General features: G+C 38.0%; 1 pseudogene; it reads left to right on the top strand.

Moving 5' to 3' along the window:
• Positions 1-11854: 11854 nt before the first annotated feature.
• LOC137756230 (transcription initiation factor TFIID subunit 9-like) lies at positions 11855-12670 on the top strand (annotated as a pseudogene).
• The last annotated feature ends 701 nt before the right edge of the window (positions 12671-13371 follow it).

Here is a 13371-nt window from a genome sequence, read left to right as displayed (position 1 = left end):
ATAACGTCCAGTTAAGTGTTGAATAGAAGAAGCAAGAAGGGGACACCCATCTTGTTCCTGTTCTTAGGGAGAAAGCTTTCAGTCACAAGTACGGTGTTAGCTGTGGGCTTCTCATAGATGCCCTATACCAAGTTAAGGAAGTTCCCTTCTATTCCTAGTTTGTTGAGTGTTTTTTTTAATAATGAAAAGGTCTTGGATTTTGTCAAATGCTTTTTCTTTGTCTATTGAAGTAATTATGGGGTTCTTGTTCTTTATTGATATGATGTATTACATTGATTGATTTTCATACACTGACACCATCTTGCATACATGGAATAAATATCACTTGGTCATAGTGTAAAATCCTTTCTATATTTGGATTTGGTTTCCCAGCGTTTTGGAGAGTACTTATGCACCTATAATCATAATGGATATTGGTCTATAGTTTCTTTTCTTGTAATGTCTTTGGTTTTCGTATGAGGGTAATACTGACCACATGGAATGAGTTGTTAAGTATTCCCTCCTTTCTATTTTTTGGAAGAGTTTGCGACAGCTTGGTGTTACCTCCTCCTTAAACACTTAGTAGAATTCATGAGCAAAGTCATCTGGTCACGGGACTTACATTGCAGGAAGTTTTTTGATTACTGATTCAATGTCTTACTTATATTTAGATTTTCTATTTCTGCTTGAAACAGTTTCAGTACTTGTATCTTTCTGGGAATTTACCCATGTCATCTAGGTTATCCAATTTTTGGCATATAATTGTTCATATAATTCCCTTCTAATCCTTCTTATTTTCATAGGGTCAGTAGTAATGTCCTCACATTCATTACTCACTTTAGTAATTTGAGTCTTCTCTTTTTTTCTTGCTCAATCTAGATAAAGGTTGGTCAATTTTGTTGATCTTTTCAAAGACCCAGCTTTTGGTTTCATTGATATTTCTCTATTGTTTTTCTATGTCCTATTTCATTAATTTCCACTCTAATCTTTGTCATTTCCTCCCTTCTGCTTGCTTTGTGTTTAGTTAGTTCTTCTTTTCCTTATTTCTTAAGGTAGAAAATTAGGTTATTTATTTGAGATCATTCTTTTTTTCATATAGGCATTTATACCTATAAAATTCTCTGTAAGCACTGCTTGAGTTGCATTCCAGAAGTTTTGTCTATTTCTCCCTTCAATCCAGTCAGCTTTTGTTTCATGATTTTTGGGAGTCTGTTCTTACATGCACATATATTTATAATTGTTCTATTTTCCTGATGAATTGAATCTTTTATCATTATAAAATATCCTTTTTTGTCTCTAGTACCAATGTTTGCAATAAAGTGTATTTTGTCTGATATTAGTATAGACACTCTAACGCTTTTTGCTTACATTTCATGTTATCTTTTTCTTTTACTTTCAGCCAATTTGTGTCTTTGGATCTAAAGTGTGCCTCTTGAAATAAAAGCAAAAATAAACAAATGGGACCTAATTAAACTTGAAAGCTTTTGCACAATAAAGGAAACTATAAACAAAACAAAAAGACAACCTACTGAATGGGAGAAAATATTTGCAAAGGATATGATCGATAAGCAAAATATATAAGCAGCTCATACAACACAACATCAAAAAAAAAAACAAAAACAAACAACCCGAATAAAAAATGGGCAGAAGACCTGAACAGACATTCTTTGAAGGAAGACATACAGATGGCCAACAGGCACATGAAAAGAGGCTCATCATCGTTCATCATCAGAGAAATGCAAATTAAAACTACAATGAGATATCACCTCACATCTGTCAAAATGGCTACCATCAAAAAGACCACAAATTACAAATGTTGGCAAGGATGTGGAGAAAAGGGAACCCTCCTACACTGTTGGTGGGAATGGAAATTGCTGCATCCACACTGGAAAACAGTATGGAGATTTCTCAAAAAACTAAAAACAGAACTACCATATGACCCAGCAAATCCACTCCTGGGTATTTTTCCAACAAAAAATAATAATAATAATTCAAAAAGATACATGCACCCCAATGTTCACAGCAGTGAGTGTCCATCAAGAGATGAATGAATAGGTGTGTTCCTTCCCCATAAATACAGCCCATCCTGAACTCTCCACAGACTGACCTGTAACCTGCAACAATGAGCCTTCCAGAATTGCAGTTCCTCTGCTATTCCCCAGTAAACTCATGTTCAGAAACCCCATTAAAGGCTCTGGCCTAGAGTTTCCTCTTGCTCCTGTCTTTGCCACCTGACCAAAACCTGGACCTTCCTCTGTAGCCCTACATGGCATGCAGTGACTCCCCTCTGGGATCTCTGTGTGGCTGACAGGGTCTTCCTCTTCCGGCTGGGTGTCACGCGTGAGCCTCTGAGGTGGGAGAGCCAAGTTCAGGACACTGGACCACCAGAGACCTCCTGGCCCCAAGTAATATCAATTGGTGAGAGGTCTCCCAGAGATCTGCGTCTCAATGCTAAGACCCAGCTCCACTCAACGACCAGCAAGCTCCACTGCTGGATGCCCCATGCCAAACAACCAGCAAGACAGGAACACAACCCCACCCACTAGCAGAGAGGCTGCCTAAAATCATAATAAGGTCACAGGCACCCCAAAACACACTACCGGATGTGGTCCTGCCCACCAGAAAGACAAGATGAAGCCTCATCCACCAGAACACAGGCACCAGACCCCTCCACCAGGAAGCCTACACAATCCACTGAACAAACCTTACCCACTGGCGGCAGACACCAAAAACAATGGGAACTATGAACCTGCAGACTGCGAAAAGGAGACCCCAAACACAGTAAGTTAAGCAAAATGAGAAGACAGAGAAACACACAGCAGATGAAAGAGCAAAGTACAAACCCACCACACCAAACAAATGAGGAAAACATAGGCAGTCTACCTGAAAAAGAATTCAGAGTAATGATAGTAAAGATGATGCAAAATCTTGGAAATAAAATGGAGAATATACAAGAAATGTTTAACAAGGACCCAGAAGAACTAAAGAGCAAACAAACAATGATGAACAACACAATAAATGAAATTAAAAATTCTCTAGAAGGAATCAATAGCAGAATAACTGAGGCAGAAGAACGGATAAGTGACCTGGAAGATAAAATAGTGGAAATAACTACCGCAGAGCAGAATAAAGAAAAAAGAATGAAAAGAATTGAGGACAGTCTCAGAGACATCTGGGACAACATTAAACGCACCAACATTCGAATTACAGGGGTCCCAGAAGAAGAAGAGAAAAAAAAGGGACTGAGAAAATATTTGAAGAGATTATAGTTGAAAATTTCCCTAAGATGAGAAAGGAAATAGTCAATCAATTCCAGGAAGCGCAGAGAGTCCCATACAGGATAAACCCAAGGAGAAACACGCCAAGACACATATAAATCAAACTATCAAAAATTAAATACAAAGAAAAAATATTAAAAGCAGCAAGGGAAAAGCAACAAATAACATACAAGGGAATCCCCATAAGGTTAACAGCTGATCTTTCAGCAGAAACTCTGCAAGCCAGAAGGGAGTGCCAGGACATACTTAAAGTGATGAAAGGGGAAAACCTACAACCAAGATTACTCTACCCAGCAAGGATCTCATTCAGATTCGACGGAGAAATTAAAACCTTTACAGATAAGCAAAAGCTAGGAGAATTCAGCACCAACAAACCAGCTTTACAACAAATGCTAAAGGAACTTCTCTAGGCAGGAAACACAAGAGAAGGAAAAGACCTACAATAACAAACCCCAAACAATTAAGAAAATGGTAATAGGAACATACATATCAATAATTACCTTAAATGTAAACGGATTCAATGCTCCAACCAAAAGACATAGACTGGCTGAATGCATACAAAAACAAGACCTGTATATATGCTGTCTACAAGACACCCACTTCAGATCTAGGGACACATACAGACTGAAAGTGAGGGGATGGAAAAAGATATTCCATGCAAATGGAAATCAAAAGAAATCTGGAGTAGCAATACTCATACCAGACAAAACAGACTTTAAAATAAAGACTGTCACAAGAGACAAAGGACACTACATAATGATCAAGGGACCAATCCAAGAAGAAGATACAGCAATTGTAAATATTTATGCACCCAACATAGGAGCACCTCAATACATAAGGCAAATGCTAAAAGCCATAAAAGGGGAAATCGACAGTAACACAATCATAGTAGGGGACTTTAACACCCCACTTTCACCAATGGACAGATCATCCAAAATGAAAATAAATAAGGAAACACAAGCTTTAAATGACACATTAAACAAGATGGACTTAATTGATATTTATAGGACAATCCATCCAAAAACAACAGAATACACTTTCTTCTCAAGTGCTCATGGAACATTCTCCAGGACAGATCATATCTTGGGTCACAAATTAAGCCTTGGTAAATTTAAGAAAATTGAAATCCTATCAAGTATCTTTTCTGACCACAATGCTGTGAGACTAGATATCAATTACAGGAAAAAATCTTTAAAAAATGCAAAGACATGGAGGCTAAACAATACACTGCTAAATAACCAAGAGATCACTGAAGAAATCAAAGAGGAAATCAAAAAATACCTAGAAACAAATGGCAATGAAAACACGACGACGCAAAAACTATGGGATGCAGCATAAGCGGTTCTAAGAGGGAACTTTATAGCAATACAAGCCTACCTCAAGAAACAAGAAACATCTCAAATAAACAACCTAACCTTACACCTAAAGCAATTAGAGAAAGAAGAACAAAAAAACCCCAAAGTTAGCAGAAGGAAAGAAATCATAAAAATCAGATCAGAAATAAATGAAAAAGAAATGAAGGAAACGATAGCAAAGATCAATAAAACTAAAAGCTGGTTCTTTGAGAAGATAAACAAAATTGATAAACCATAAGCCAGACTCATCAAGAAAAAAAGGGAGAAGACTCAAGTCAACAGAATTAGAAATAAAAAAGGAGAAGTATGGGCTTCCCTGGTGGCGCAGTGGTTGAGAATCTGCCTACCAATGCAGGGGACACGGGTTCGACCCCTGGTCCGGGAAGATCCCACATGCCACGGAGCGGCTGGGCCCGTGAGCCACAATTACTGAGCCTGCGCATCTGGAGCCTGTACTCCGCAACAGGAGAGGCCGCGATAGTGAGAGGCCCGTGCACCGCGATGAAGAGCGGCCCCCAGTTGCCACGACTGGAAAAAGCCCTCGCACAGAAACGAAGACCCAACACAGCCATAAATAAAAATAAATAAATAAATAATTTTTTTTAAAAAAGGAGAAGTAACAACTGACACTGCAAAAATACAAAGGATCATGAGAGCTTACTACAACTATATGCCAATAAAATGGAAAACCTGGAAGAAATGGACAAATTCTTAGAAAACCACAATCTTCCGAGACTGAACTAGGAAGAAACAGAAAATATAAACAGACCAATCACAAGCACTGAAGTTGAAACTGTGACTAAAAATCTTCCAACAAACAAAAGCCCAGGACCAGATGGCTTCACAGGCAAATTCTATCAAACATTTAGAGAAGAGCTAACACCTATCCTTCTCAAACTCTTCCAAAATACAGCAGAGGGAGGGACACTCCCAAACTCATTCTATGAGGCCACCATCACCCTGATACCAAAACCAGACAAAGACGCCACAAAGAAAGAAAACTACAGGCCAATATCACTGATGAACATAGATGCAAAAATCCTCAACAAAATACTAGCAAACAGAATCCAACAGCACGTTAAAAGGATCATACACCATGATCAAGTGGGGTTTATCCCAGGAATGCAAGGATTCTTCAATATACGCAAATCAATCAATGTGAAAAACCATATTAACAAATTGAAGGATGAAAACCATATGATCATCTCAATAGATGCAGAAAAAGCTTTTGACAAAATTCAACACCCATTTATGATAAAAACCCTCCCGAAATTAGGCACAGAGGGAACTTACCTCAACATAATAAAGGCCATATATGACAAACCCACAGCCAACAAAATTCTCAATGGTGAGAAACTGAAACCATTTCCACTAAGATCAGGAACAAGACAAGGTTGCCCACTGTCACCACTATTATTCAACATAGTTTTGGAAGTTTTAGCCACAGCCATCAGTGAAGAAAAAGAAATAAAAGGAATGTAAATCAGAAAAGAAGAAGTAAAACTGTCACTGTTTGCAGATGACATGATACTAGACATAGAGAATCCTAAAGATGCTAACAGAAAACTACTAGAGCTAATCAATGAATTTGGTAAAGTCACAGGATACAAAATTAATGCACAGAAATCTCTTGCATTTCTGTACACTAATGATGAAAAATCTGAAAGAGAAATTAAGGAAACACTCCCCTTTACCAGTGCAACAAAAAGAATAAAATACCTAGGAATAAACCTACCTAAGGAGACAAAAGACCTCTATGCAGAAAACTATAAGATACTGATGAAAGACATTAAAGACAATACAAACAGATGGAGAGACATACCATGTTCTCGGATTGGAAGAATCAACATTGTGAAAATGACTATACTACCCAAAGCAATCTACAGATTCAGTGCAGTTCCTATCAAACTACCAGTGGCATTTTTCACAGAACTAGAACAGAAAATTTCACAATTTGTATGGAAACACAAAAGACCCCGAATAGCCAAAGTAATCTTGAGAAAGAAAAACAGAGCTGGAGGAATCAGGCTCCCTGACTTCAGACTATACTACAAAGCTACAGTAATCAAGACAGTATGGTACTGGCACAAAAACAGAAATATAGATCAATGGAACAGGATAGAAAGGCCAGAGATAAACCCACGCACATATGGTCACCTTATTTTTGGTAAAGGAGGCAAGAATATACAATGGAGAAAAGACAGTCTCTTCAGTAAGTGGTGCTGGGAAAACTGGACAACTACATGTAAAAGAATGAAATTAGAACACTCCTTAACACCATCCACAAAAATAAACTCAAAATGGATTAAAGACCTAAATGTAAGGCCAGACACTATCAAACTCTCAGAGGAAAACATAGGAAGAACACTCTATGACATAAATCACAGCAAGATCCTTTTTGACCCACCTCCTAGAGAAATGCAAATAAAAACAAAAATAAACAAATGGGACCTAATGAAACGTAAAAGCTTTTGCACAGCAAAGGAAACCATAAACAAGACCAAAAGACAACCCTCAGGATGGGAGAAAGTATTTGCAAACGAAGCAATTGACAAAGGATTAATCTCCAAAATATACAAGCAGCTCATGCAGCTCAATATCAAAAAAAACAAACAACCCAATCCAAAAATGGGCAGAAGACCTAAATAGACATTTCCCCAAAGAAGATATACAGATTGCCAACAAACACATGAAAGGATGCTCAACATCACTAATCATTAGAGAAATGCAAATCAAAACTACAATGAGGTATCACCTCACACCAGTCAGAAGGGCCATCATCAAAAAATCTACAAACATTAAATGCTGGAGAGGGTGTGAAGAAAAGGGAACCCTCTTGCACTGTTGGTGGGAATGTAAATTGATACAACCACTATGGAGAACAGTATGGAGGTTCCTTAAAAAACTAAAAAATAGAACTACCATACGACCCAGCAATCCCACTACTGGGCATATACCCTGAGAAAACCAAAATTCAAAAAGAATCATGTACCACAATGTTCATTGCAGCACCTTTTACAATAACCAGGACATGGAAGCAACCTAAGTGTCCATCGACAGATGAATGGATAAAGAAGATGTGGCACATATATACAATGGAATATTACTCAGCCATAAAAAGAAATGAAATTGAGTTATCTGTAGTGAGCTGGATGGACCTAGATTCTGTCATACAGAGTGAAGTCAGTCAGAAAGAGAAAATTAAATACCGTATGTTAACACATATATATGGAATCTAAAAACAAAAAACAAAAAACAAAAAAACGTTCTGAAGAACCTAGGGGCAGGACAGGAATAAAGATGCAGACGTAGAGAATGGACTTGAGGACACAGGGATGGGGAAGGGTAAGCTGGGACGAAGTGAGAGAGTGGCATGGACATATATACACTACCAAATGTAAAATAGATAGCTAGTGGGAAGCAGCCACATAGCCCAGGGAGATCAGCTCAGTACTTTGTGACCACAAAGCAAAGGGGTGGGATAGGGAGGGTTGGAGGGAGAAGCAAGAGGGAGGGGATATGGGGATATATGTATATGTATAGCTGACTCACTTTGTTATACAGCAGAAACTAACACACCATTGTAAAGCAATTATACTCCAATAAAGATGTTAAAAAATTTTTTTTTCAAAGTTTAAAAAAAAGAAGAGATGAATGAATAAAGAAGATGTGGTATATATATATATACAATGGAATACTACTCAGCCATAAAAAAGAATGAAATTTTGCCATTTGCAACAACATGGATGGGCTTGGAGGATATTATGCTAAGTGAAATAAGTCAGACAGAGAAAGACAAATACTATATAATATCACTTATATATGGAACCAAAAAAATAAAACAAACTAGTGAACTTAACAAAAAAGAGGCAGACTCACATATATAGAGAACAAATAGTGGTTACCAGTGGGGAGAGGGAAGAGGGGAGGGACAAGATAGAGGTAGGGGATTAATAGGTGTAATCTACTAAGGGGTATAAGATAAATAAGTTACGAGGATATATTGTACAGCACAGGGAATATAGCCAGTATTTTATAATAACTATAAATGGAATATACCCTCTAAAAATTGTGAGCCACTATGTTGTACACCTGAAACTTAAATAATATTGTAAATGAACTATACCTCAATAAAAAAAGAAAAATTACATATGTGAAATGGAAAACCAAGCTTTGCAGATTGATAAGGTGATAGATGGCAATACCAGCTGTTAAATCAACTGAAAGTTGACTCAGATAAACATGACACACACACAAAAATATATTCTGCTCTATTCGAAGTTCTGTTGTCTCCACTAAATAGCTGTGATGTTGCACAAGTTGCTAAAATTGGGAAAAGTAGTGATATCAATTATAGCAGCAGTAAAATTATTATTAGTTTACTAATAATATTAATGTTTAATAAAAATATTTGCCTCAAAAAGATGAAGTGTGCCTGTTGTAGACAGCATATCATGGATCATTTTTCAAATATCCATTCTGCCAGTCTCTGCCTTTTGATTGTTTAATCCACTTACATTTTATAATATAGGATCTACATCTACCATTTTGTTATTTGTTTTCTAAATACATGAATTATGTCATTTTTCTTCCTATATTCCTCCATTACTGCCTTCTCTTGTGTTAAATACATATATTTAGTGTACCACTTTAATTCTCTTTTTATTTCTTTTATTATATTTTTTAGCTATTTTCTTTTTTTTTTTTTTTTAAGACTTCCCAGCTTCTTGTTCTCTCTCACCTCTCTTGCTCTGCATTTTTTTGTTTTTCTCCATGGCATTTGCCATCACATGACATGCTATTTTTTTTTAACATCTTTATTGGAGTATAATTGCTTTACAATGGTGTGTTAGTTTCTGCTATATAACAAAGTGAATCAGCTATACAGATACATATATCCCCATATCTCCTCCCTCTTGCTTCTCCCTCCCATCCTCCCTATCCCACCCCTCCAGGTGGACACAAAGCACCGAGCTGATCTCCCTGTGCTATGTGGCTGCTTCCCACTAGCTATCCATTTTACGCTTGGTAGTGTATATATGTCCATGCCACTCTCTCACTTTGTCCCAGCTTATCCTTCCCCCTCCCCGTGTCCTCAAGTCCATTTTCCACATCTAGCTATTTTCTTAGCAACTGCCCTGGGGATTATAATTAACATCTTAACTTCCAATTGCCAAAGATAAAACAATTTGAACAACAAAGTAACTAATGATAGCATTGGATTTTAACCCAATAAATAATATCCATGAGCCCATACTGAAATAAATAAATGATTGATTTGCATTTCGCTAATAATTAGTGATGTTGAGCATCTTTTCATGTGTTTGCTGGCCATCTGTATGTCTTCTTTGGAGAAATGTCTATTTAGTTCTTCTGCCCATTTTTGCATTGGGTTGTTTGTTTTTTTGATATTGAGCTGCATGAGCTGTTTGTATATTTTGGAGATTAAGCCCTTGTCAGTTGCTTCATTTGCAAATATTTTCTCCCATTCTGAGGGTTGTCTTTTCATCTTGTTTATGGTTTCCTTTGCTGTGCAAAAGCTTTTAAGTTTCATTAGGTCCCATTTGCTTATTTTTGTTTTTATTTTCATTACTCTAGGAGGTGGGTCAAAAAAGATCTTGCTGCGATTTATGTCAAGAAGTGTTCTATGTTTTCCTCTAAGACTTTTATAGTGTCTGGGCTTACATTTAGGTCTTTAATCCATTTTGAGTTTATTTTTGTGCATGGTGTCAGGGAGTGTTCTAATTTTATTCTTTTACATGTAGCTGTCCAGTTTTCCCAGCACCACTTACTGAAGAGACTGTCTTTTCTCCATTGTATATTCTTGCCTCCTTTATCAAAGATAAGGTGACCATATGTGCGTGGGTTTATCTCTGGGCTTTCTGTCCTGTTCCATTGATCTATATTTCTGTTTTTGTGCCAGTACCATACTGTCTTGATTACTTTAGCTTTGTAGTATAGTCTGAAGTCCAGAAGCCTGATTCCTCCAGCTCCGTTTTTCCTTCTCAAGATTGCTTTGACTATTCGGGGTCTTAACACAACATTGTAAAGCAACTATACTCCAATAAAAGTTAATTTTAAAAAATGAATAAAGGGAGAAAAAATGATTGAATAATAAATGGGGATGAAGAAGCAAATATTCCATACAGAAGAATTTCAATTAATTTCATATGCAGAAAGAACAAGAGAAAGAGAAAATCACCCTTAGAACACCACAGCAATACCTGCTCCAGGCAAGATTCATTGATGTGTATGCATATGTCAAATTCATCCAATTGTACACTTTACATATGTGCAGTTTCTTGTATGTCAATTATACCTTAATACCACTGGAAAATGTATTAATCTAATGCATGTTATTCTCCAGTGAAAAGTTAATTTGGTGTTTCACTCAACTAGAGAAGGTAACCTTCTGTAGGCAGAGGAAGTGTTCCAATACCTATAGCTCAGGTACCAGAGCATATCCAGGCTCTGTTGGTCGTCTGCCCTTATACCCACACCCTTACCACTTCCCACTTCCAACAGCCAGCAACTGTGTTTGCCTGATGGATTTCTCTAGCTACTGAAGCCTAGTTTGCCTGCCATATGTCAGGCCAGAAGTGCCAGGAAATTAATGGCCCCAGAGGAACTGCCTTCAACCAGTGACTGCTGGGAACTGATTGGTATAGAAATATCCCAGCTTCCTCATCCCTTGGGTGGAGTAACTGAAATGCGTGTTCCACGCCATTTTCCAGAGTTCCACAACAAGATTATGCTCTCCAATTGCCTACAGAAGTACCTGACTTGATAATGTATCCTTTATTGGCTTCCTTCCCATACTTGTCTCACTTCCTCACTTCCCTACTGGCATTTGCTTTACTTCCAAATAAACTACTTGCACTTGAATCCTTGTCTCAGGACTGGCTTCTGGGGGTACCCAAACTAAGACAAATATGTAGTGGGCACCTTTAGTGAATAATGAGCATCTCTTAGAAATCTTGCTAACGAACATACTCCTCTTGAATAGAAAAGCTACCAAGAACTTCAAGAGCCTAAAATTTGGTCCCTCCCTGTCACGTGCAGGGTGCATGTGCAGAGGCGTCCTGAGCAAGCGCAGTGAGGACCATGTTGCTTCGGAACATCCTGCTCACCGGTACAACAGGGATTGGGAAAACCGCACTAGGCAAAGAACTTCCATCAAGATCAGGACTGAAATATGTTACTGTGGGTGATTTAGTTCGAGAAGTCTGACCACCGTATATCATGGAGTCTGGCAAGATGGCTTCTCCCAAGAGCATGCCAAAAGATACACAGATGATGGCACAAATCCTAAAGGATATGGGGATTACAGAATATGAGCCAAGAGTTATAAATCAGATGTTGGAGTTTGCCTTCCGATATGTAACCACAATTCTATATGATGCAAAAATTTATTCACCTCATGCTAAGAAAGCTACTGTTGATGCAGATGATGTGCGACTGGCAATCCAGTGTCGTGCTGACCAGTCTTTTACCTCTCCTCCCCACGAGAGATTTTTTATTAGATATTGCAAGGCAAAGAAATCAAATCCCTTTGCCATTGATGAAGCTATATTCAGGCCCTAGACTGCCACCTGATAGATATTGTTTGACTGCTCCAAATTATAGATTTAAGTAAGTCTTTACCACAAAAAGTACCTACTTCTGCGGGAAGAATAACAGTTCTGCAGTTAAGTGTTGGTTCAGTTACTAGCAGACCAAGTACTCCCCCACTTGGCCCACCAACCCAACAAACCACATCTGTGTCAACTAAAGTAGGGACTCCAGTGAACCTCAAAGGTTTACAGTACAGATGCCCACTTCAAAATCTCCAGCTGTAAAAGCATCAATTCCTGCAACATCAGTAGTTCAGAATGTTCTAATTACTCCTTCATGAAATTAGGTTCAAAATCATTTTCATTACAACTAACATGGTGTCATCACAAATACTGCCAATGAATCATCAAACACATTGAAAAGAAAATGTGAAGAAGATTATGACATGACTATGATAATTTGCAATCTAGCCTTGATGCATGTAATATGTATAGTTGGTTTTGAATCCATTGCACTGAGATTAAACATGCGTGCTGGCTGTTTCCAAGTTGTGTTTTAAAAAAACAGTATTTAATGAGTAAATATGGTTACCATATTTTTCATCTGAGATGTTGTGTTGGACTTTAATAGGATTAGAAATGGTTTTTCGTCACCTTTAAGTGTAAAAAATAAGTTGTAATTCATCAGTTTGGGGTAAAAAAGAAAAAGAAAAAAGAACCTAAAACTTTTGGGTTTTTAAAATTTATTTACTTATTTTATTTATTTTTATTTTTGGCTGTGTTGTGTCTTCGTTGCTGCGCACGGGCTTTCTCTTGCTGTGGCACGCGGGGATCTACTCTCCATTGCGGTGCACGGGCTTCTCATTGTGGTGGCTTCTCTTGTTGCGGAGCACGGGCTCCAGGCGCGCGGGCTTCAGTAGTTGTGTCACGCGGGCTCAGTAGTTGTGGCTCGCAGGCTCTAGAGCACAGGCTCAGTAGTTGTGGCGCATGGGCTTAGTTGCTCCACGGCATGTGGGATCTTCCCGGACCAGGACTCGAACCTGTGCCCCCTGCATTGGCAGGCAGATTCTTAACCACTGCGCCACCAGGGAAGCCCCAAATTTGTGGTTTTTTTCAGCCTATAATATGTTTATAATTACTGTCTATAAAACCAGTGTGATTAAAAATAAGCAATAATATATGCAGCTGACTTAGAGTTGATTTGCT

The sequence above is a fragment of the Eschrichtius robustus genome, chromosome X (genome assembly GCF_028021215.1).
Source record: "Eschrichtius robustus isolate mEscRob2 chromosome X, mEscRob2.pri, whole genome shotgun sequence".
Taxonomy (NCBI): Eukaryota; Metazoa; Chordata; class Mammalia; order Artiodactyla; family Eschrichtiidae; genus Eschrichtius; species Eschrichtius robustus.
This window is presented reverse-complemented; position numbering and strand designations above follow the sequence as displayed.